Below are 27,006 nucleotides of genomic sequence, written 5' to 3'. Positions count from 1 at the left end.
AGTCGTCTGCTCAATAGGAACGATGAAAAGCAACTAGGTTGAACTGAGGAGAGGAGTTTCACTTTCACTTTTTCTTTGAGAACAGTTTTTACCGTCCCAGATGTATTGCTTAAATTTGTCAACGGGATTATTATGCTTCAGTATGGATTCGTCCAAATGCAGCGGGACTACTCGGCTTTGCTTCAGAGCCGTTGCGCGCCCGCCAAGTTCCGTGATCGCCGTGACCAGAACGCCGGGTCTCATCGGAACACACTCTCGGAAAATAATCTCAAAGGTCCTGCGAGGATTTTCTTTTATTGCGAGACAGTTGGTGCGTTCTCTGAAGGGATTGCGAGGGTTTTGTGTGGACCATGTTTGTGGAGTCTCTTACTGTGCAGGCATCGTCAACCCGGCGTTGCTAAAAATAGGCAATTATGATGATAATGAAGTCCTTTTGCATTTGTTGCTTGCTAAATTCACATCCATCCATCCAGACGTATTACACAACTAGCAAAGAGGCTAATCAGTAGAGTTAAATTAGGGCGCATTATCTGGCAAGCAGGGGCTCTCTTATATACACTTAAAATGTTGAACTGTAATGTGTTAAAAATTGTGCGACTCCTCGCAGCCAGCGAGTATGTGGGGTCATTATTTGGCAAGCACAAGCGACCCTACATTCGACCATCAAAAGTATATTATTATTATTGAATATTTAAGTAATATAACTTTGACCACTGGCAATGCGGCAAAACAGAAGAGTTGAATGTGGGCTCACCGACTGGCAAAGAGGAGACCAATCGCCTTGCTTTGTACATGTTTATTACATTGTTATATTGTGTTAAACTATTTACAGATGTATTGTCAAGTTGTAAGAAATGTGTGCTCACTATTTGGCAAGCGTGAGGTTATTCTTGTTCTTTACATAATTTATTATATTGTTATAAAGTGTTAATTAACTAGTAACAGTTAAGAACCCTTACTAAGTGTTAATTTCAGGTATGGGTTCATTATTGGAAAACACAAGTGAGCATTTAACAACATTCATCGACCATCGACCACCAGTATTATAACCTATAAGATGTTTTTATTTAATAAGTTGCTGACACACAACTTTGACATCTAAATATGGGTTCTCTAATTATTTAGGTAGTTATTACAGTTTTATAAAATACTAACAAAAGTCCTTGAAGCAAAAATACTATCAAACCATGTTTCCGAATTAGTTTTTGTTGTTTCTTTGCTCCTTTCTCAGCCAACATAACACAACTTCCACCTCAGCGCACTATTTCAGAATGTGTGCTAAAGAAGAGCAGGAAATATTTTGCTGATGTAGAAATAAAAAGATTGAGGAAAATAATTGATGCTCGTCTCAGTTGAAGCAGCTAACATCTGTTATTTTTTTGTATTTATTCGCTCACCATGAGCAAGCTTGACACATGTGGACGCCAGGACATCATTAGCGCTTCAGATACGACATGACCTCAATAAAAGTTTGAGGAGAGCACGCGGCACTCAATAAAAATAAAAAAATAAAATAAAATAAAATAAAAAAATCATAGCAAGTGCAATGTTTGGTTTGGACGCCCGCCAGCCTTAGCGAGTCATTTGATTTTCTTGTTTAATTAGCACAACACATGGGTGATAAATGCACTAATTGTCCAGAACTTAACTGTTACGACGCAATTAACCTGCTATTGTTACGCATTATTTACTGCCCAGGTGTTGGAATCTCTCATTAGAACACGACAACAAGCACTGTTGTCACTCAAATGCTTTGAAGCCAAGTTATTAAAATTTGAAAAAAAATAATAATAATAAAATAGGTTTATAGGTGCCTCTCTACCCATTCTTGAGGACTTGGACACTTCAAAAACCAAGACAATGGCACAAAAAATTTTTCAAGTGGACAACCACCGCCCCCCCCCACCCTCCACATCCGGGCCACCAACTCTGATTCCAAAGTTGATTCCGATTCTATAATAGTGAGCGTGAGCTCCTGGTTGCAAAATAGTGTGAGAGTCGACATGCTTGTTGTAAATGTGTATTACCTACTTAAGAAAGATTAACATCTTACTCATGATAATAAGCCCGTAAAGTTTTTAATGGTAGCTTGAGCTGCCAAAATTGCAATAATATTTAATAATGGAACAAACGCAGATAAGGACAGCGAGTGTGCCAAATAATGAGATCCCATTCAACCTCTTGTTGTAAATGCGACATTTACCTGCTTACGATAAATTATGACTGGAATATTAGAACTTTTTTCATGGCAGAGCAAAATAGTTTTTACCGGTCGCTTGTGCTTGCCAAATAGAGAACCGACAGGTTGACTATCTGGGAGAAGTCACACTGTTTTTTTCAGCCCTTTACACCAAATAATGCATCGAAAGTTTTAGAACTGTAATTAACACCAGCGGGAAGTTGAAAGAATTCTTTGTTTCGTACGCATGCTCCGTTTTTGAAAGTGGCCCAAATCAAGCAATCCAAGGGTCTTGTAATATTTTATGCATTCATGTAACTTTTTCCCCCTAAAATTGTTTGATTAAAATTGATCAATTCTGACGTATTCTTTATTCATTCATCTCAATAAATCATTGCGTCATGATTCATTTATTGCAACTCCTTCTGGTGTGCGACACAGGGGGGCGGGGATAATACAGTCACAAAGACACAAATGAAGACTTTCACGATTAATGTGAATGATCAATGAACTGGAGAAATAGTTGGTGGAGAAAATAGGCCTCTAGGTAGTGTTATGTTTGTCTCCAGGTGCTGATGCACCGTTTGTGTTGAAAAATCCGTTATCCTCAAGGGTTATAACGGCACTATTAGCCATGCGATTTGTTAGCCCAACTATGGGATTTTGCATTGTTGCAGTAATAAAATAGAAGACACATTTGTGTGGTTGCTATTAATTACACAATGTGGAAGCCTCTTTGTCTTATGATTAGTTTGACAGTAAAAATCCACAAGTAGCGACATTAAACAGCTTGAAGCCTCTTTTTTCTTGAAGAATCGCTCGGCGTCCGCCAAATTGCTTCTTGTTGTGAAGTGAGTTGCAAATACACCGTTCGCAAGTCCCACAAAAAACGAAAAATAAATGAACAAATAAAATCGTTCAAACAGCAACTCCTCATAAGTATCTATATACATAAATTATCATTCAATAAAAATAATGAAATAAAAATGTAATTAAATTAACACTTTACAAAACAAGACAAAGAAAATGACAATTGAATACTGCCCCTCCTCTACCCAAAAAACTGCTCATTTGTGCACATAGAAAAAGACAAAGTATCATAAAATAGTCACATTTTTGCCTGCAATTCATATTTTTATTGTTATAAGCTTTAATCGATTATTGTAATTAATCGGACGATTAATCGGTTATCAGAATCGTATGCAGCCGAATATCGCAATTCGCGTCGGGCTGCAAAAAATCCACATCACTCAGTCCCGAATACACATCAGCAGGCATTATTTTATTATTAATATTAACTATTTTTCCATATTTTTACCATCTAACATTTACACATACTTCCTTGACACCAATTACTGGTTTCATATTAGCCAGGACTTTGGTGCAATGCCGCACCATCTTAGCTCAATCCAAAAAAGTGCAAATGTGTGAACAATAAATCGCAAATGGGCAGAGAACTCGCTGAATACTGAAACGATGATCGACTCGTTTGACGTGCGCGCCATGACTTGCTCAGTTGTTTGAATCCCAACAGGTAGAAACACAAGTTCATTGCGCACCTTCTGCATATTAAAGCCTCTAATTGTTCTCGCCTGCATTTCATTGTTGTGCCTGTCACTATACGCCGCCGGCATGGATAGCTGAACAAAGGAGGTGAGGGATTCATGCACACAATGTGCGCTTCTCGTTCCCTGCGCTCATCAGCACCGTCTTAATCATCAGGCGCTTGAATGTGATCAGTCCGTTTAAGAGCCAACCCGCCCCCCTCTACCCCCACCCCAGACCCGGAGGGAAGCGGCTCCTAAATGACCTCACCTCCCTCTCGTTGCAGCTGTACGCCATCAAAAGGGAAAGGATGTCTCTCTATCGGCACGGCGCAAATCATTTGAGACCCCCCTTTCGGGTTTGCGCAATTAACGCGGCCCGCTTTGAAGTCCTTCTATTATAAGACATGTAGGCTACATCCAGATGAGATTGCAGCCAAGCATGAATAATTGCTACATAATAGCTTATGTGTTCAAGTCGGCTCTTTTTTTTTTTCGGTAGATTTGCTAGAACTTTTGCTCTGTATATATTTCTCTTTGTACTTTCAGAACCAATAGGAAAAGGTATCGCTGTAAGCTCACTGTGGTAAAAATAGAACCCAATACAAAAAAAAATAAATAAATTGCACTCGCGCGTTCCACTCGTCCAGAAACGACACGCACGCGCTTTGATGATCGCTATCGATGGCTTCCTCATTTAGTTTTTATTGTGTCCGCGTTTTTCATCCTTTCCGCTACGGATTAGCTCCGGGGGTTAATTTCCTGCAGGATTGTTAGTGATACCCCCTCCCTAAAAAAAATAAATAAATAAATAAAAAATACAAAATAATAACCAAAGCTTGTCAGAGGGCCAGCTCTGCCCCGTGTCGTGTAGATCACAAATGTAAGCGTGCTAATTAATTGCGCAGTATCAAACATCCGCGGGAGGTGACTGGAGGCTGCTCGTTTTCTCTGTGTCTGGTGCACATATTAACGTCTGCGTGAATCGCTTAGTGGTAATAAAAACACTGGTGTGGCGCCAAATACTTTTGTTTTGTTTTGTTTTTTGTCCTAAATGAGGATGTGTATTGCTGAACAGTTTTTGTCAAATCTGAAAGAGGCCAACTAGTGACCATCCTAAAACCTGTTAACAGGTTTTGTGTGTGTTTGGGAGCCAGGTGAGGTCATCGCCATGGCAACGAGACAAAGTGTTATCTTTCCGCGGGGAGAGAGGACACAGACTCATGCATACACACTCATATGATCATAGAAACACACTCTTTTGTGGGCTTTTCCCCGAACTCCTTATTCGCGTTCTCTATTATGGCGCAGCTGCAAACGGGATGTGGTGGCGCATCGATAGCTTCAAAGACTCCCGCTGCCTCTGGGCTGTAATGTTGTACTTTTAGGGGAATTCACTGCTTCCAGTACATGTCTGATGTTCATTTTTAGTCTTCCACTTCAAATAGTGGAGTGTTTACTATAGTTGCGAAATTGATGAATAATTTTTTTTCTGGCCTTTCGCTTTCCCCCCTGTTACCAAGGGAACAACAAAGTGAGCGTTCGCTTCGGAGGTTGGCTGCGAGTTCTCCCACTGCAAAAAAAAAAGTTCAGGTTGTTCTGTGGTTCTACACTGGTCCATTCCTGTTTAAATTGAAAACCGAATGAAAAAGCAGATTCTTTTTTTTTTCTATTCCTGTTTCCACTTGTTACAGGTGGACGGACATGAGGGATGCTGTATTCTTTTATTATATTGCCCCCGTCCTCTCTCACTTCCCATCACAGCAGAGTGCATAGTTGCAATAAATGGTGTCAGATTCTCTTCAAATCAAGGATCTTATAGCCCAGTGTTCTCACACCCAAGAGCTATGGATTTGGTACGGGACCAGAGACTGCAGATATTTGAGAATAAGGTGCACACACATTCAAAAGTAAACACCAGCTGGTATCCACTTTAAAAATCTAAAAAAGTTTTGACATGCTTGTGAGTGCCCACTTCACGGAGCACTTAGTGTGCCACATTTAAAGGGAAATGAAAGGAGCCCCTTTGATTGGCCGTGAAGTCGGCCGTGATCACACCCACATCGGCGCAGCACTTCCCCCTTGCAAACACGTGGGCTTGAGCTCAACTGTGAAATTACCAACGTCGTGTCTAACCAGCGTCTGCAGAAATATGCCGGCTTTATGCCAGTTGCGAAAACACAGCAGAGACAGGATCACAAATGAGGCAATGAAGCCTTCAAAAGACCCCAAAGAGCAGTGAATGCCTTTCATTGCTTCCATTTCTTTCCAGATCTTCATGAAGCATGATTTTCTACAGTGGAAGGAGACAAAAACAAAATGGCGGACTAGACTGGACATAAATAACACACTTTGAATATCATTGCTCTAAGATGAGGAGAATCAAGCGCGGGGCTTCCACGAATTACCAGAGCTGGGCAATTGACCCTTTTTTTGCCAGTCAGTCCCCCGCCCTCCGGCCGCGTTATATGGACTCGGATTTGATTCGTTTTAAATTATTTGTGTCAGTGCCATCCGTCTAAGTTATACTTCACGTGAAACCAGTCAGTGGTGCAAAAAAAAAAAAAAAAAAAGAAAAGTTTGGCACAACGGCTATACATGACACACAGAGAGAGACGTCTTCCGTGAAAACTCCACGAAAGCAGACCGCTGAGTGGAAGTGAAAGGAAGACCGCAGACAGCCGTGCGGGGCTACCATTCAACTTGGAAATGCTTCATCCCATTCCTCATCTCATCCTGGTTGCACGGCCTGCCAGGGCGTTGCTAGCAGGAAGCCGGCGCTGCCAAAAAAGATGACATCAACTTGATCGACACCCACCCCCCCCTCGCTGTCTTAAACAAAAGGCGAAGAAGACGAGGAGATGATGTGAAGCGCCGCCCGGCACCTCACAGGTCTCCCTCGCCCGCCCCCCCCCCCCACACCCTCTGGGGTGCAAACTACTCCAATTCTCGTGTCGTCCAACTCCTCAGAAGAGCTCCGCGACGCAGACTCACTTTACATTACGTTGCTTCTGTTGCGACTGTACGAAGGTCAAGCATGAGAAGAGGCGACAGAAGAACGTAAAAACTAAGCCGAAGTTGGGAATTTTTTTTTTCCAGTTAACGGCAGATAAAAGAATTAGTGGTCATGTTATTGTCTGCCTGCGTTGGAGCCAATTGGGGAAGTGACTTACAGATTTTTTAAATGCGCTTTGCGTCCACGTACAGCACCGGAGTGGAAGGGCAGCCAAGGGACTCGAGAGACGTATTTTTGTCACCACTTTTAGCCAAATGCTAACGATCCGAGTTCCACTATCGGCTTATTGTCCAAACAGGAGACTGGCGTGGTTTGGTTTTTATTTTATTAATATTATTTTATTTTTTATTTATTCATTTATTTGTTTTTTTTTAATGGAGAATGGTCGGCCGTTTAAATGCAAACTGCTTGGAATTCCATTTTCTGCTCTCGACGGAGCTGTAGCTACAATTTTGAATATGAAATTAAAAGAAATGCTTGCTTTTTTATTGCTAGGCACTAGGGATGGATTTATAAATTCATTCATTTTACCGTAACTCAATTGTGACAATCCTGAGGCACCTTACGCACACTGGGAATACACACAGTAGTACATGATCTAATGTCCACCGCGGGACTGCCGTCGTATGCTTTTCATTTCCAAAAAGCTAAACGCAGGAGGCCCGGCTTTATGAGCTCATATATTAGATATATGTGGTCACGTGTAAGACACTGTGGCTTCTGATGACCAGAAAATTACCCTCCTCTAATGACTGAGCCCGCTCCCAAAGGCTCTGGTGGGACCAATGCGGAGGATAATAGAGCTCGATTTTGGCTTAGTGTGAGGCTTCATCTCAGCTGGATGCATTATTCAAATCCAAAGTAGCTTTAGAGGACATTTGCACCCAAGTGGGATAGAATATTTGTTGGTCTAGCAGCTTTGGAAACCACTAGCATGGATAATATTTATAAGCGGGCTAGCAACGAGCGACACCCTCGAAGAGAAATAGCAGATGGAGGTAGGGCAGTGGACAAAAGAAATGTAAAGATCCACAGGAAATTCTCGTGCTTACATGAATTCTGTGGGATTTAATTGAAAGTATTGTCATTGAAAAAAATATTGATTATTTTAGTAATAAATGACGTCACGATTATTCCACCGTTTATTTTTTGGGGGGTTACAAAATAAATGTATCAATGGAAACATATAATTAAGACAAATCAAATGTATTATCTTAAAATAAATAAAAGGCGCAAAGGTATAAATTTGAGAATGGTTTCCTTGTATAAAGAAACACTGCATTGGAGTTTACTTGCGATACGCTTATAAATTGCAATAGAACTGTTATAACAAATAAACAATTTCAATGGAACGCTCATGTTTTGAACTCAAGTAGACGCAATACAGAATGAAACGTAAAATGAGTACTATTTTAAGAAAGTTTTACATGTATAATATATACTGTATATAATAATCGTATTTTCCAATTAAGCCAATTTTGCAATCAATGAATGGAATAATCGTAATTGATTTTCAATTAATTGCAGAGCCCTAATAGTAGTAGTTTTAGTTGGTAGTGATTTAGTAGGAGTAATTATCAGATACAGGTTATATGCTGCCGATTAAATTACTATAATATAATTAATAAGAATAAATAAAATAACATGAGTCGTAGTAAGAAGTAAAAACAGTCACAGAAGTCGGACTAAAAGAGTAATAGCATTTGTAGTAATGCTAATAGAGGTAATACTAAGAATTGTGCGACAATATTTGTAGGTGAAGTAGTCACAAAGAGTATCTGTAATACTAGCATTATTAGTAGTAGTACACTTGTAAGGACAATCGTATGAAAAATAGTAATGACATTGTAATAACAAGAGAAAGTCATAGTAGTAGTGGTAAATAGAAGTAATAGTCGTAGTAGGAGCAAGAATGTATTTGGATTAGAAATAGAGGTTGGAGTAATAGAAGTAGAAGTAATAGTTACATTACTTGCTAATAGTAGAAATAATAATCGCGTTAGAAGCAGTAGTAGGAGGAATAGTACCGATGTCGTAACAGTGCTCAGTGCGTTTGTTCATGTCGAAATATTATTCCAACACTGCGCGTGTGTTTGGGTTATTGCAGTTCTGCACATATTTTGGTTGGACATGCTCACAGCAGGGATTTGCGCATCTGCGGGGACGGTGCGCAGGTACCGTGACACATGTTGTTGGAAAAATAATCCGCTCGGAACACAACACAAAGCTTAACTTCTCCTGCCGTTTACCGACGCGAGCTTTTCCAAACGGAGGAAGCGAAGCACGTGAGGTGGCGACCAGCAGCGGGGAACTGTTGCCTCAATGAAAACCACCGCGTGTGTGCGTCTCTTGTCTCTCTGTGGGCGACATGATAATGTGAGCTGATGCACCTGGCCGTGGCGTACAAGGGGGGAAAAAAAATAGATGAATCATTCACATCGCCTCGGGTCACAAGCGGCCTGCGCATGTAAACACGACCCCCGCGTCGCTCATAGCAACACCTTTGTCGCTCTGTAATGGGGACCTTTTAGAGCACGTCTGTCCAAAGTCCAGCGTGCACGTTTACGACTGCATGTTGGAATAATTAAATAAAACACAGCCCTCATCAAAAATGTACCAAAAAAACTAAATAAATAACTGGTAATGGGACTTTTTTTTTTTTTTAACAAGGCAAATTTGAAGGTTGGAGATATTCTATTTTTTTTAATTGTGTGTGAAAAAGTCTACACGCCCCTGAGGTTTTTGTGATATAAAAAAAATAAATAAATGAAAGATACGCCACCATTAATGTGACATACGACGTAGAACTCATTTGGCAAATACAAAATAATCTTTGAGGGGGGTAAAAGATGAAATAATGTGGTTGCACAAGTCTGCACACCCTCCTTGTAACCGGGATGTGGCTGCCTTCAGAATGAATGAATGAATCATTAACAGCAAATAAAGTTCAGCTGTTCTAGCAGGCAGAGCTGATTTTCTATCGGTCACATGACTAGTGGAAAACTTTTAAAATGATACATTTTGGTCATGTTTGTTCTTTCACAATAAACCTGGCATTTAAAAACGGGTTTTTCAATTTTTTGGTACACTTGTACTAAAATAGCTTCGCCACTGATTTTATATATATATATATATATATATATATATATATATATATATATATATATATTTATTTTATTTTATTTTTTTAATCCGTTTAACAGCTAAGCATTTTGTTTCCCCAACCACAGTGTGCCTCGAGATAGATCATCAGGTATGCGACTATCCAATTTCACTTAACGGGTCCGAACGTTATTTAGTAACTCCAATAAATGGATGAGATCATCCCGTAGACTAACATTGTGTACCATTTTCGTTGGCTGGTGTTCAACAAGATTCCATTTAATGTGAATTATGTGCCTTGGCTCAATACATGTTGAGAAGCACCCGCCTAGCATATGTTGAGTCTACCGAATTGGGTTTTAGTATTCTACCTTTCATTTTCTTTATGTGGACCCGAATGGATAACTAGACGGACATTCATGTGGCCTCAAGGTAGACCTGATGCAAATGGCTGTAAGAAAATGGAATGTATTCTGCTCGCTGGCTGGAGGAAGGTCAGCGCATGGCGGAGGGCCTCTCTTAGCTTCAGTGGCTCCTCAGCCAACATGGGCAGGGGTGACCGTGCTACAGCTCCTTCGCTGGCGTCACAGTTTCCCAACATTTATTAAGAGAAGGGTGCTGCTGCTGTGTTGTGCAAGGATTTGCATATAGTAAGTACAAATAAAGTCCGTGCGGCTGCGGCGCAAGTTAGCTTAGCACGTAGCATTAAAGCATCCTTGAATGGCAACGGGATTCGAAATTGAAATCGGGGGTCTGCAGTGTGAATGGCAACAGGTGGTTGCCCCCCCTGTCAGTCAGCCACGATACGACGCTGGCATAGACAGATGAATGAAGAACATTCTCCCGGAGAGGTTGAGACTCACCAATTTACACCATGGGCAGGATTGGAAACTCAAAAGTGCAGACAACCGGGACCAAAACGGAAGCTTCCATTGTGCCCTGATCGCGTGACTTTTCTCTTTTTTTTTTTCTATGTGCTATATAAACCTTCAAAACCCAAAACAGCTTAAACAACAAAAAAGCAGTAATTACGCAACAGCGTGTGATGAGCCGAACGCATCGATGCGTCTTCGTACCGTGATGCATATTTGACCCAATTTTCTGCGTCGTCGGCATGTTTACGGTACAGCGGGGTTTGGTTTTCATCCTGAGCGAGCTTACACACCAGCTTAGCCTCCGTGTCGCCCCCCCGAGGAGCGACGGGGGCTCTACGGTGACAGATGGTGCCGCTCAGTGCCCGTGTCTGTGGGCAGTAATGCAAACAATTGCTCCCAAATTCATTTCGCTGTCACTCCATTGACGAGGCGCGGCGAGCGGAGTCCATCGTTTCGATTGAATTCACCCGTAGCCCCCCCCCCCCTCTCTCTCTTTCTCTCTCAAGATCCCTTCCTGCCGCCAAGTCCTGTTTAGCCTCTCGGTGGATTTACTCTAAGGCTGACTCGCTGCTCCTTGTCTTGTCTGGGAATTAAAGAGTCTTGGAGCTGCCAGGGTTGCAGGTGGTGCCTCGTAAATTACACACACGCACCACACTAGAAGTGAGTGGCGCCACTAATGACCAGCAGCTCAACAACTCTCAGCACACTCACCACAGCAACACTTACTTCGCAAAAAAAAAAAAAAAAAAAAAACATTACTGGCCTGCCTGCCACTATGCGTCGCTGGCATAAACAGATGAATGAAGAACTTTGGTCCTGTTGCAACACTTAAATTAAAAATGTCAAAGAAACGCTCAAATTCTGATTATAAGTATACACACTATAGTATTAGATATTGAAAAATCAGTTTTATATATATATATACATATATATATATATATATATATATATATTAAAATATCGGCCCCGATGATCGATAATGGGCATTTTTTTTTTTTTTTGTCAAAATTCTGACACCATTTGACCCCTTTATTCCACAAATGAATATCGGCTTCAAATATCGGTTATCTGCCTCCATGACTACTATTAACCGTGAAAAAAAGCTTCTCATCTATCACTAATATATTATGATTTATACTGTATATAATAATAGTTTGTTACGATTATGCCAATTTTGAAATCGTTCAGCGTAATCATCGTAATTGAATTTCGATTAATTGCACACCCCTGTTATCTCATATTGGCAGCGAGCCATGCACTCTTGCCATAAAGCTTTATTAGCAAACCTCTTTTTAAGGCCAGGTCCCTGGGAGAAACTAGTTCTCTCGCCGTCTTTATAAAAAGAAGCTTCAGCACACAAAGCTGAATCTCACGCATTGCAATGTCCAGGACGCAGCAAAGCTTTCGAAAGAGCTTCAGGACACAAAGCAAGGCAAACATAAGTCCTGAATCTCAAGACAATGCTGAGGAGAGACCAACACTAAAGAAAGAGCTTCAGGATGCAAAGCAGAGAATTCGAAGCCCCGAATGGCAAAAACAATGACCAAAACTTTACGGAGAGAAAGCAGACAAATTCTAGTCCCGAATCTCAAGAAAACATTCAGAAGAGACCACTAATACATTAGAGTCTTGAATCTTAGATTGGCCCGGAAAAAAAAAAAAAAAAAGGACGTACGTTTTGTCCAGATCTTGAAACTATTTTTTTTTTCTCCCCCACATTTGATGTCCTCTCCAATCCATGTCGTCTGTTCATTGAAGCTGAGGGACACATACAGGCAGTCTACTCTTTTACAAGAAACAGGCAATCAATTCTTTATCAAGATGCGTTTCCCACCGCACAGCTCCACTTTTGCCTTGGCCGTTCCTTTCAAAATAAGCCGCTTTTTGGAAAACATCGTCGACGTGCTAACAAACGACAACACGGCAATCAACAATCTCGGTATGTTATCCAAAATGGAATAGAATAATTGAAGAGGAGACTATGGGCAGTAAAAATGGCTCACTACAGCAAAGTGGAGAATGTGGAGCAGAAAACGATAACATTTAATCTTAAAAAAGAATTTAAAAAAAAAAAAAACACACTTATTTTCTCTTTTCTGCCCGCCTCTTTTCCACTCAGTTTTCTACTGCGTCATTGTGCTCCGGACTTTCCAGGAGTGGGTTTTTTTCCGACTGCTTTGGTTTCCTCCTGCATTAGTGATTTTTTTTTTTTTTCGATGCACTTTTTAAGCAGTTTAAATCGATTATAACTGAAATTTCGATTAATCGTTCCATTACTAGTGGATTAAGTTTTGTTAAGATATTGGATAAAGTGGACATGCACAAAATACACACTGTTCAAAAAGACGCAAAAACACACACACACACACACCCCCACACACACACGCGCATACACGCAGTGATTGCTTCATGCCAGGACGCACAAACAAAATCTCTACGACGAGTCATCCATCCATCCCGCCTGCATCATCTCCTGGCATTTTTGTTCATGCGGCCGAATAAGAATGAAGCACAAAGAGGAGACGGCCAAACCGACAATGCGGGGACAGTGAGTCATCGGCAGCGATGCAGGCTGAGGGCCACATCAGCTGCAAACCGATTGGACGGAGCACATCCTGCGGGAGATTCTCTGTCTCAAACAGGTAGAGTGGTATTGACAGGCCAATCTAGTGCGGCAACGGGTGGACTGAAGGAAGAAAGCCGGCTGGGAGGGGGGGATGTAGGCGGCTGTTTGGGGTCCACACAAAGCGGCGACACCTGCCACAGTCCTTGTTACGAACGCGTCATGTTAAAGCTCACGGGAGATTCAGGGGAACGCGCGTACGTGTTTATGTAAAACCCGTGGCTCAATGGCGCCTGCGAGTGACACGTGCGACGGGTCTGATAGCGGCGCCATTGTCCGCCTCTCAATCATTAGTGGAGCAACATTTAAACAAGACCTGAGAGTCAATACACTATCAGACAAGTCCCGGTAGGTGAGCCGTATCATTGGAATTCATCTCAAAGTTTTTACTTTGTTTTTAATACACTGACAACTTAATTACGCTGAAATAATCCAGTGAGAGCCGAAACAAGGGTGAGGGTTGCATGTGCAAGTCAATATGATGTTTTTAGCATTTAATCAACGTTATATCAATACCAGAGGTGGGCAGTCCAACCCGGGGGTGGAACGGGCGCCATTTTGGGGGCAGGGGGTGACAATTTTTTAAAGGTGGTCAATAAAGCAAGGCCAGTTTTCATGCCACCATAATAAACCCATAATACGGTAATCAGATTTGAATAGTAAATTAATTGCGGCATTGCCCCCCCCCCTTTTGTAATGTGGGAGCCGCCAGTTAAGGACGTATGCTGATGTCTCACGTCTCTTCTGACACAAACGATCTTGAAATAAACCTCTGGAGTTCGACCGGCAAAAAAAGGTTCTAATTGAAACGTACTTTGTTATGCAACAGCAATGTCGTAATTAACGTTTTAAAACAACAGCAAAGGGTAAACTGCGGAGTGTAATATGCTAGTGTCGAGGGTAAGCTAAAATTAGCGCGTGTTTATTTTGTCCTATCCAGTATCTACACAAATTAAACGCCAACTACATTAGACGGAAGACTGAGGTTGACTGCAGCAAAATGGCGACTGTCGAGAATAATACCGCAGAGTCCAAGATAAGCTTATGGTAGCTTTGTTGTTGATTTTCCAATAAATATTTGACTAGCAATTGCGGGCGGTGAGCAAACATGAATACAGAACTTTTGACACTTTGCTTATCCGCATTCACTTTTTTTTTTAATGCATTCCTTCTTTTATAGGCAGTCGCTAAGCCGCCCGGTAACCGTTAGCGCAACGACTTCCCTCAAGCGTCTTCATTCAAATATGCCAGGGAGCCAAAGTGAAACAATGAAAATCAGCCTCTTCGACGTCTGCCAGCGAGACGGTCGTGTCAAAAAAAAAATCGCAAGGGAATCCGACGTGACGGCAGCTGGCTTTAATTGGGCACTGCAATGTTTCCAACAGAACTTCTCACGTTGCCTGAAAAGACAGCGAGAAAAGCCGCTTGGATTACAGCAAACAAAGCAAAGTAAAAGCAAAGCCGGCATTGCTCTCATCTCGCTCTCTCGCTCTCTCCATTAAATAATTTATTTCCATGGTATTTCGAGGAGTTTGTACTGTACCATCCGTTTGCGCCGTGTTTACCCAAATTGAAACGCGTAGCAAAATCATGACATTTACCACGCTGCTCCGACGGAGCCTTGAAATGAATCACCATTTTCAGGGAACTTAATAAACACCCGGAGCCTTTCATTTCAATGAACTGCCCCGCCTGCACCCTGTTGGCAAATATCAGGAAAAAAAAAAAAAAACACATACTGTACTATGAATAACATTCAAATTAGGCTGCATAAAATTTCTACTAATATCGCAATATCGCAATGTTCAGTTGTTCCATTGGCGTGTCGACGAATGCCCAATGAGGTCCTTTTCGATTGCAAATGAATTCTATTTTTAGAACGACACGTGCCACTAGCAACGAGTTGCTAACGCCAGCAAGTGGCGCCGTTTAGAAAATCTTAAAAAATGACAGTGTAATTAATTCAAGATTGGTTTATAAATGGATCATTTTCAAATTCGTCATTTTCATCGCAATCACTCAAGGCCAGTCACCACAATCAGTCAGGACTAGGGATGAACGATTTATTGTTTTGGGACCGAAATCGCCATCTCAGACAAAAAGCGATTGCGAGAAGGTCAAAGCTGTTTTTTTTAATATTTTTTTTAAAGGGGTCTTGTGCCCCACGCTCATGAAGCCGGTCACACTAACCAGCGCATTACTGACTTAAAAAAAAAAATGGTTGCGCTGTCGCCCCATACGGACTTTATTTGTACATAATGCAAGTCCGTGCACAGGAACGAGCTGCCTGGTGTGGATCATCTCCTCCGTCGTGACAAATAAACGACCCTCCAAACAAGTAGCATCTTAACCAAGCAGGCTAACGAGGAGTCGCTAAGCGTGCTAATCGCTAAAGTCAAATGCCGAGTCGGGAAAAACCCAAAATCAGTGTTTAGGTGTACAGTCGACTTTTAACAAAAGTCTGGCTCGAAAGCCAGCAGCAAATGTCGCGTTTCAATCAATACGTATCGAGACATAAAATAAGACGACGGCTACATTAGCAATTTGCTCTTGGGCCGGAACACGTAAACGGCTAACATCGGCATGACGACGAGGTTCGACGTCAAACGTTTATTACATATTTATTATCTCATCAATAATATTTTGCACCACAGAGTAGTGAGTTTTCACATCTACACAATAATTGGTCTGAAAATGTCATTTTTAATCATTAGCTCTGCTAAGTCTTTATTGACATCGAATCTGACATTTATGTACGAACATGAAATTTTATTTACAAACTGAAATTTATGTACATTAGTAGGGGGTTTAAATTTTTTTTACACATGAATACAAAAGTATACTTGACAGCAAGTAGTTTTTAAACACCCCCCCCTCACAAAATCTCATTAGCGCCCTTGCAATTATTACAGAAATCGCTTTTATTGTTTTGAATTCTACAATGGCATTTTCTGTCATATTTGTAAACAACACTGTACATTGTGGGGGAAAAAAAAAAAATCGCAAATAAGCTGTCAGCTTTTTAATTTCCCGTCCAACGACTGATACACAGGTTTTCGTATGCGCTCTCCTTCCCCGTGACCATAATGAGGACACGTGCTTTAGAAAATGGATTTGGGATCCATGTATAAAAGATGGGCTCATGGTATCTTATCGGGTGGCCTTCTAGTGCCGTGCAGGTAATGCATGTAGCTACCTTGACCCCCCCCCCCCCCCCCCATACGTTCTACTTCTGGCACACATTATCCATCTTTCCCCATTCTATTTTCAGGTACAGCTTAGCAGACATTGCTGACTATGGATGTTCCGGAGGAAAAAAAAAAAAAGTGTGCATCTGTGCCAGCTCAAAGTGTACTCCAGGTCACATCACATGCACAACTTCACTCAGACACAACGTGGTAAAAAGCAGTCGAGGTCCATCCATACAGATGGCACGTTAAATGATTAAAGGACATGCAGAAAGGCAAGAAAAAGTGCACGAAAACAAGCCAGGACACTTTGCATAATCCATACCAACATGTCCGAGCTCTTTGATGTCGTGGGAAATTGTGCGTCTGTCGCGCAAATGCATGAATGGATGCCGCCTCGCGCACGCGGGCGGGTAAGGCGGGCGGGCTTTTCTTGGCGAGATGCTCAAAGCGAATCAAGACGGCAGCCATTCAAGATGCTTTCATGAAGTTATCAAGAGGCAGGACATCAATGTCCAGTGCAGTGGTGCTATTGTTATCGGCCATCAAAGGCCCCTCTGATGCGGCGGAAACTACATATGTGGCTCGAAAGATAAAATATGAGGGGGGGGGAGCAATGTGTTTAAAGGAGATAAATTATGCATGTTTCCACACTTAAAAACGGTTCCAAGTTGTCTTGTTAACATGACTTTACGTATGGTGCTTATCAAACAACACGCACGGTGGAAGTTGGAAAATATATAAATCAGAAGTTGATGTTAAATTGAGTCAAAACTGAATATGTACTTTTTTTTTTTTTTTTTTTTAACCAAGGCCTGACCAATTTCATTGGTGGATATTAGCACATTTAAAATCGGCAAAAATCTGTAATTTAAAAAAAAATCGTTTAGATTATTTTATATCATATTGAGTAATTCATATTTATTTATTTTTGTAAGCATTAAGGGTCAAACCATGAAATTGCGAGACTAAAATCCATCCATTATCTGAGCCACTTCTGAACAGCCGTCTTTTATAAAATATGAATTAATAAAATTTTCCAGCCTCGAATAAGAAATAAATTGGAAGTACTGCAATAAAGTTTGCGACCCGGTCCAAAGGGGTCTGCGAACCGGTACCTTGTGGTTGAGGACCACTGTTCTAGACGACGATGTCCGAATGCGCAACGCCACACTAAGATGAATATCTCTACCATCACACCTCAGTTCCGCCAATCAATATGACAGGGAAAAAAAACCGGTGAGATTGGCTAACATGTCCGGTTAAAAGTCTAGGAAGATTCCGAATGATGATCAGTCTCCTCTCACCAGAAGAAAGACCATTTGACCGACAGTCCTTCAGAAAGACCACTTCAAGTCAGACGTTCCCCCTCCTTCATTTCGCTGTGAACAAGCAGAACCCCCGCCGGTTTCAGCCATTTGCCAGCCTGACGGATGTCTGCCGGGTCCAAAACGACGGTCGGCGTTTTTGGAAGTGGCATTTGTTTACGGCGTCACCTGACGTTTCTTTTCACGCCTCTTCACGCTTTCAGCCTTAAAAGGACGCAGCGATGCGTCCTCCTCGCGACTTTCCCGCTGCGGTCACATGTGTCATGTTGGAAGGTAGGCAAACGGCGCCGGCATCATCCCGCCGCTGTTTTTGTCACAGTTTGAGTCTGCATAGTACAATTTGCGATCCCGTAAAATATTCTGTTGTATTAATTGCCACATCAACCAAAATCGACCGTGTTGCTCTAAAACGCTCCGCAGGCCTCGATGCAGTCAGCAGAAAACAATAACGTCAAATTGACCAATTAACCATCGTGGATGGTGTCTTGTTTTCATGCGTTTAATTGCTTTAACTGCAAAAAAAACAAACAAAAAACACATTTATGTCCAAAAATATTTGATCATCATCCAGTAAGACGAAATCATTTAGGGCGTGATGAATGCCACCAATGACCAACGACGGTCATATACGTCATACAGCATGTGATGAATGACACAACCGTTCCCGTTTTCTTAAAGGCAACGTGTAAAATGTGCAACCAAATAGTTTTTATGTGTGTCCATCTCACAAAATAAGCACTGAATAAGCCAGGCGTGGGCAAACTACGGCCCAGGGGCCACATGCGGCCCGTTGAACTTTATAATCCGGCCTGCCGAACTTGAAAAAAAATTAAACCTTGTTAATGATTTATTTTATAAATACTGTGGTTTAAGGATATAATTTCTTGTAATGCTTTTGTTCACTTTCATTTAAAATTAAATGAAAATTTTTTCTCAGATGAGAATTTGAATTTCCTATATTTAAATAGCGTTTACGTTCCAGCAGTTATTCGTTGTTCATTATTGTATTTGTTTGTAATTTTACGAACGACAGGGCTTAAGCCCAAAGCAAGACTAATTTAAGGTTGTTTAACCCAAAAGAGGCGCTCCTTGAAAATGACGTCGCCTCCACATTTGCAAAATGTCAAATTTTTGTTCTCCTGCTAACCTTGTCAGCAAATAGTGATGGAAACATAACGCGTAACAAAAACCGCGCGCCGGCAAATGTCAGGTGCTCTCTCGACGGATGAGTCAACATCGACCGTGTTTGTGTTGAAGCGTCGGTTGTGGACCGTGGGACGAGAGAGCTCGGCAAACACGCAAAACCGGATGGGGATTAATTGCTTGGAAGTGCAAATTCACGGACGCCTCGTGACAAAAGCCCACCTGTAGCGCATGTTGCCAACGTCGACTCGTGAAGAAACGGATCCATAAAAGCAGCACGGCGTTTTGAACAGCCTACTCGCATGCGGGCGGACTTTGGAGAATTGGCGCTGACGTGGAGGCGAGAAACTGGCAGAGATGTTTTGGGCTTCAGGTTACCATCCTGAGAAGTGCTTTTGGTATCTGAGCCTTCAAAACAGCTTAATCCACCTCCTAATGCCAACACGACTGCATAGTCATCATCATGAGCAGTTCAAAATCGACATGGGGGGGGGGGGACTAAAAACAAAACAGTTACCAGAGACGCCGGTTATTAAAAGTAGAAATGTGTACAGCTCATTAGAAACGCGTTTTGCTAGTCAAACTTGGCTTCCTCTGACTGACCAATTAGATGATGGGAAAATGCTAGCATGATTGCAGGCTAGCGAGCTGACCTCTGAGGCAAATCTGAAATCTGATTGGTAAGGAAACAGTCCCCTTGCTAATATTGTTTAGGTTAAAACAGCCAGCATTATCATTCTGAAGGCCCCGAGGCAGACTACATTGCCATGGCAACAGAGAAGCTGAAATCTGATTGGACAAAAAAACAAAAAACAATCCACTTCACCTGTATGTTTGGATTCGCCAATTGAGCGAGCCGCTGAATTTTATTTTGGGGAACAGGTAATGCTTTTATTGGCGCCACCTTCTGACGTCTTTGTGCCAAGGAATTATGTTGAATTGAGTTGGGGAGCTTTAAAATAAAGTTTGTATGGAAAACTGTGTAATATGACAGATTATTATTTAAATGATCTTTTGGAAAAATCGTTCCTCTCTGGCCCCATCTTAGTCCTGTAATTTAACTTTGAATTATTATTTCTTATATTATCAAAATGTGCCTAAACTAGCCAATCAGAAGACGTGCCCGTCATGCGTTTCATTTGCTCACAGAGGGTCATTATGGGACACGGAGTCATTCACAGTAGAAGACCATTCGAATTTCTTGGCCGGTTATTTAATTCCGGTGAGCAACAAATGTCAAGCCAAAGGAATTGGAAAGCTCTTTACTTCAGGTTAAGGGAAATAAAAAGCGTTGATGTGACCGGTGATCAGGTCGTCGGGGTAAGTTGAACATCTCACGTTTTAATTGATTGTAGACTCCCAAAAAAAAAAAAAAATGACATCAAACCGATAACATTTCGTTTTTGGCAACACACCATCATGAGCAAGCCATGCGAGCAATGTACAGTTTCTGCCTTGGAATTCCGCCGTGTATGTGCTAGAGAGACTCTTGAGAATAAAAGAATACAACTTCATGAAAGCAAAATTTCAGTTCTAAATGTAGGTCCGTGCTTCTGGTAGCGCCTGACGGCTCTCCGCTGATTTTAGAATCAACCCTTCACAAACACAGAGGAGAATAAACGGTTCAACGTACACCCCACCTCTTGTGCAGCATCACTTAGCTGATTAAGGTAGCAGAGCCTTTATGCGGATTCAAATAACTGCGGTCTAATTAACCGGGTGGGCGAAAACGCCATGGCCCCTGCGTCCCTCGCTTTGTGCCCGAGCTGCTAGAAAAGACATCAAAACACAAACAAATCCATTACCAAGATTTATGCGGCATTATTAAATTCACGGGCACAGTAATAGTGAACGGGCAACGTTCCATCACATTTAGAGCACGGCGAGTAATGAGTTGTCATAAACCCGAGAATCAGATGGCGGATGAAATTACCCGTGCTGACATCTTCAAATGAACCATCTTTTCACCTTTTGTCATGACTGATTGCGCACAGAGTGGGGGGGGGGGGGTTGTCAAAATCATCTTTAACGGACGGTAAGGGCGAAAGGGATGAAGCCGCCCTTGACTTTACCTTGGCAGGGGTGGAAAGTGGACTCGGTGGGGCAGAACACTCAACAAATTACAGCACAGTGGAGGAGCGAGCGTCGACCCGTTCTAAGTGGCTTTCAATTGCCGTGCACTCCGGTTGACAAAAGAGCATGTAGGCATCGTATTCGTTGGGAACAATCGGCGAAATTTAGCCAATGTTTTTTTTGGGGGGGGTTTTATAAGAATCTTTACATGTGTCAGGAGCAGGCTGAATATCCCCCACACAGCTGTTGGTATTTGTTCCTTCGTGATCCAGCGGAGGATGAATCTTCTGCCTCTCCCGGAGGCATTAAATCATTTCCAGCTTGTCCAGAGTTTCTTATCACCTGGTGTTAACTTACATAAATCTACCCGGTGCTCCAAAAATCTCCTCCCACCTCAGTGAACAGAAATAAACTGTGTGGCGGTACAACACCTACAAGTTGCTAATCAATTGTTGAGGTTTGTGCTGAAGCCGTGTGAGTAATACAAGAGACAACTTTTTCTTTCCTCACTCACCAAGTCAATATTTCTCAAAAGATGTGGGAATCTTTTTCAGTACAATTCTGTCCGGGATCAAGCTTGCTTAAGTTATTTACTTCCTCAAATTAATAGTCCCCATTGAAATGAATTAGAATGCCATTAATCCGTTCCTAGCCCGACCCGCCCCCCCCAGAAAATGCTTTTAATTAAAAAAGAAAAAAGTGTAATATTGTAAAAGTATCCAGGCCGAAACTTACGACACGATTTGAGAAATCCACTTGAATTTTTTCATGAATCTATACAATTGGTCAATACATAAATGAGCGTTACCTTTTCAAAATATTGACCAAGCAAACAAATGTGACATTTTTGGGGTCTCCAAAAGTGATGTTCGATGCCTGGGATATATAATAAAAAAAATAATAAAAAAAATAATAAAAAAAATACAACAGTGCAGTCATGGGATTCGAATTATTTCCGTGACCATGCTCGTAACTCACAACGCAAGCATATCGATATACACTTCATAGAGACGTCACAGATCTTTAGTAAGGGGCAAGAATGTATTCAATCTTTTTTTGCAGAGGATAAAGAATATCTGCCTGAAAGAATATTTTCTGTCTGTCTGTCTGTGTTGCACCACTATTTTTGTTCAAATATTAGTTATGTAAAGGATTATAACACAGTCGCAAGGATGCTAATCATTAGCCCGTCTACGCCGTTAAGCATCGTTTATTCGCTTCACGCTAAGGGGACTTAGCTAGTATGTTGTTTAAATCAAATGTGTAATTGTCTTTGTTACATTGTTGTTAGACTACAACTGGGAGTGAAAAAAAAAAAACTGCTACGACAAGAGCTGCAGTCACGTGGTTAGTTTGTGTTGACGTCCGCTCCATGCTCCTTGCAAGTGTTTTCATTTTATATTTGTGTGTTTGACTCTTTTAATAATCAACTTGAAGCATATTGGAGACAAATTGAAACCAGAAGTCAGCAGCGAGAATGTGAGGCTGGCATTTGCAGTGCTTAACAACAACAAAAATAATGACGTTTTTTTTTTTTTTGTCAATACGGCAATATAATTTCCACTGACACGGTTCCCCAAGCTGGCAAAGTTAGCGCATCAATCAATGCAACTTTGCGACCTTGCGAGATAACGCGGCCGCATATTCACGGCGGTGGGGCTACGACCGTAAAAAAAAAAAAGACAAATGTTGGATTCCTGGCAGTAATGCGTCAAAGCACATCCCTGCGCACACACGTGTGATGTATTTTATTGAGCCTCCCTCTCGGTTTTTTTTCCAGGTGTTTACTGCGCGTTACTCTAAAGGCCATCAATTATTCAAATGATCCACTCCGAATGCTAGTAAACCACTTGGTCTATTGCGTCAGCTGCTATAGTCTAGAAGAACGTCTCCTCTTCCTCGTCGATTTTCATTTATTGCAATGGAGACGAGTAACATGAAAATGCGGGAGTTACTTTAATATGATTAGAGCTGCAACTAATGGTTAGTTTAATAGTCTAATTATTAATTTAATTCATTCATTTAATGACACATAAAAAAAAAAAGTTGTTTTCAATTTTTAAAAAAATGGGACATTATTTCACAGAGATGGTGCAAGAAATGCTTAAAAAAAAATAAAATGTGATGATTCGGTTCCTGGTTTTGTCTGTTGCAAAATCGGCAAGCGTTTATCATTCTTTTTCAAAGTCAAAGCAGATGTGAAATGTCTTATGATGACTTTTTTTTTTAGCCTATCAGGTTTTTGAAATCTTTTCATATTTGCTTTTTATTTTTAACCTATAAAAGCTGGCAAAATATGGCTTTTACAATGCGTGGTAATTTATAAGTATGACGTTTCAAAAAATGTTCCACCTGTTGCTGAACCAAATGTAAATATGCAGAATAGCGCTATCAAAAAAAAAAAAAAAAAAAAAATTATAGAACACAGAATATGAGCTAACAACCAATCAATCAATAAATAATTAAATACCATGAAGCACAAATATCCAGTGACAGGAAAAAGTCCCAAACAAAATATGTGGTTAAATCAATTCATTTTCATTCAAATTTTCTCGCAAGCCAATTTAAACCGATCAGCGGGCCTTATCCGGCCCGCGAGCCATATGTTTGACACCCCTCTCTTAAAGGGGGGGGGGATGGGGCAGATTTGGAATCGGCACAAAAACATAGCTTATTTAAATCTCTGATTATTAAAAGAAAAATATTGACCAGAGTAATTCAGCCTTCTTACAGAAATCTGAGAAATCTTCTCAAGAGGTTGAAATTCCGAGGATTTATTTTAAACGGCTCTCATTGATTAATCAATCACTGTTATAGATTATTTGATAATCGATTAGTTGTCAAACGATTAATCATTGCACTCCGAAATATGATGTCAGAAGTGCCATTTCCATTGAGCGACCGTCACCATGACGACCGTTTGATGACAATACTTTAGCAGTTTTCGTGGCAAACGCGTTTAGTCATCCCCCCCCTGTGGGTCACGAGAAGACTTGAAAGTTTGCAGGCAAGGACGCGAGGAAGCCACGTAAGGACAACCATGACACTGCAAGTCCTCCCCCTCACTTGGCAAGCACATTTTCCTCATCAGCGCCCTTCTTAACTCCCATGTCCACTCATGTTTATTCAACTCCTCGCCATCCGGCGCGCTCTTCCTCAATGATCTCATCGGCATTCAGAGACCCTCCCCTCTCTCTTTTCCGCCACGGGGTCCCGAGTGCCAATCACGGCGGGAGGGCGGCAAAGCCAAAGGTCAACGTACCCCGTTTGTCACTCAACGCCACACGGGGGTGGGGAACCCATCCACCCCCCCCCCTCAACATAAGGCCGTTTTTACAACAACTCCAAAACAGTCGGAAGTGTAATTAAGACGGATAGTCAATCAAGGCAACCAACGGGGAGAGTCATCACAGGAAATAGGCCATGAATCAATATGGGTGACAAATTATCTTTGCAGCGAGCACATTAAGTTATATTAAGACTCGCCTTATGTACAGGAAATGCAGCCAACGACCCAAAAGTTCAAAGTGCAGCACTCTTCTTTTTCCAGAACAATCTTTCTGACAAATAATTCGTCAAAACTTGGTGACATGTGGCAAAAGAAATCCGATAAGTGTTGAAATCTGTAACAGGTAATCAGCGGATGAACAAAGTAACTCAGAAAACCAACATTAAGGTGACTTGCGAAAGAATGACAAATGAGCAAATCTGCATTTTTGTCAACTCTTTCATCTTGGCAGAGGTCTCCCCGTTACTCTGGGATATTCTAGTTCACATTCTGAGTGATTAATTAAAAAAATAAAATAAAACTGCATACGTGCAGAATTCGACTGCAATTTTGAGTTGTAATATCGCCATTCACCACTAGGTGGCAGACAGTAAGCCAAATATATTGGGGTGGATTTGGAATGATATGCAAGACAAACAATTGCTTAACAATATAAAAATTTCGAGTGAGTTGATTTTTGTGAAAAAAAAAAATAAAAAATTGATGTTGCACGTAATGTTGGTTTATTGTTCAGCAGTTTTATGCCCTCATTGAATGCTATTTTCAACTCTTTGCATTTGAAAAAAAATACATTAAACGGTCATTTTGTTGCCTGCTCCAAACCCTTTCACAGTGGACCTTTTAATCATGCATTGAAAATGAATTATCCAAAATTAAATCTATTAAGAGTAAGCATTTTTGTCATACAGATAAAAAATTACGGCTGTTGTAGTTGGAAGCTACATGCTTTGCTAATAACAACAAGATGACAGGACAAAATGCAACAAGATGAGCATAGGGTGTGTGGATGATTTCCTGAACCCTGTTGACGAGCCAGGCTACTTGTGCTACAAATTTAAACAGTGTTGTGTCTCAAGTGAGGATGTTATTAGTGCGCGTTGAACGTCCAAAGCGACTGTGACAGCAGCTCGTAGCTTAAGCTCCACGTGTTTAGCATTTGCCGTTTGGAAAGTCACAACACAGCCTTGCCTTGTGAATGGAGACAACCATGAATAGCAATGAGTAAAAAGGACACACTAAACGTGGCGCACGGACTTTGAAAGGGCCCCTGGAAGTCATTAAAATTCTTAATGAGTCATGTCGAGGAGGAACTTTTCATCGCAAACATTATTGTGCCACTTGTCACGCAGCAGCGAAGGGGAAGCAACCTTGGCTTGAGCTCGGGCGTGTTTGCGAGACAGTCAAAAAAAAAAAAGAAAAAAAAAAAAAAAAAAGGCGATCAAATTAGCAGAAGACGTTTTGCTCGTTTTTTGTTTTTTTGGCTCGTGTAAAGCTGCTGCGCTGCGACTCACTGCTGCCACCTGGCTGTGGGTCAGCAGAAGAAGCAGCGCACACACGGACACACACGCTTGTTTCTTTTGACATGCTGAGATGCAAACAGCAGCAACGCTGCCAGCAACAGGAAGAAGACTTTCTCCCCTTCCTTCCTTTTCATTCCTTCCCACCCGCCACCTTCCTCCTCGACTTCATTCCTTCGTCTAGCGCTTGCTCACACCAGTCTTCCTCTCACCTCTTCTTCCTCCTTTCTTTCCTTCAACTAGTTCCCACATTCCTTTTCCAGGTTCTGTCACTCATTTCGTTCTCCTTTTATGCCTCCATCCTTCCTGGTTGTGCCTTCCCTTCATCTTTCATTTCTATCTTTCCTTCCAACAGTTCTGCTTTCCTTCAATATGTCTTCATATTTGCTTTCCTTCTACCATATGGTGCTTTCCTCCACCTAATGTCGAAATTATTTCCTTCTTTCCCTGTTCCTTCATTTTCCTCACCTCATTCCTTCCGAGCATCCTTCTTTCCCAGCTTATACCATCCATCCCATTTCCTTTTTCATTCTAAATGTTCTGCCTTCGTTCCATCCTTTCTCCCTTTGTAACCTTTCTGCCTTCCATCCTTCCTCCCTGTAACACTTACAAACATTCTGTCTTCCTTCCAACCTCATGTCCACCTTTATTGCTTCCTTCAACGTCCCATTGTGCTTCTTTACTTCCTTCCTTCATATTCCACCCCTCCATCTCTTCCTTCCTACAATCTTTGACTTCTTTCCATCCCTCCATCTTATCAGTATTCCGTCGTCTTTCCTGCCAACCTTTTTGCCTTCATCCTTCCCACTTACAAATTTTCCGGCTTCCCTCCATCCTCTAAACTTTTTTCATCGCTCTTCCTCCCTCCGAAAACTTTCCCCTCCTACTTCACTTTACATGTAATCCTTTTCCTTAATTCTTCTATGATACCTTCCATATCTGTTTTCTAAACTTCTATGATTCTTCCATCCTTCAACCCTTCCTCAAAAATTACAACCATCATGTGTATTCACAAGACCTTCCATCCGTCCTTTGTAAGTTCCTGCTCCAAATTTGATGCCCTCCTCCCAACTTCTTTCAATTTTTGCCCTTCCTCCCAATCCTGCTTCCTTCCCTTTCTTCCTCCAAT

The 27,006-nt window shown here is 41.5% G+C and overlaps 1 protein-coding gene across 2 annotated transcripts in view; it reads right to left on the bottom strand.

Annotated features, from left to right (window-relative positions):
* Window positions 1–27,006, bottom strand: part of grid1a (glutamate receptor, ionotropic, delta 1a) — a 248,434-nt gene that overhangs the window by 195,639 nt on the left and 25,789 nt on the right. The gene's annotated exons all lie outside the window — the stretch shown is intronic.

Source organism: Idiotropiscis lumnitzeri, chromosome 9, assembly GCF_059441095.1.
Source record: "Idiotropiscis lumnitzeri isolate Australia: NSW breed Sydney's pygmy pipehorse chromosome 9, RoL_Ilum_1.0, whole genome shotgun sequence".
Lineage (NCBI taxonomy): Eukaryota > Metazoa > Chordata > Actinopteri > Syngnathiformes > Syngnathidae > Idiotropiscis > Idiotropiscis lumnitzeri.
Note: the sequence above shows the minus strand (reverse complement) of the source record. Positions and strands in the feature narration are given on the sequence as shown.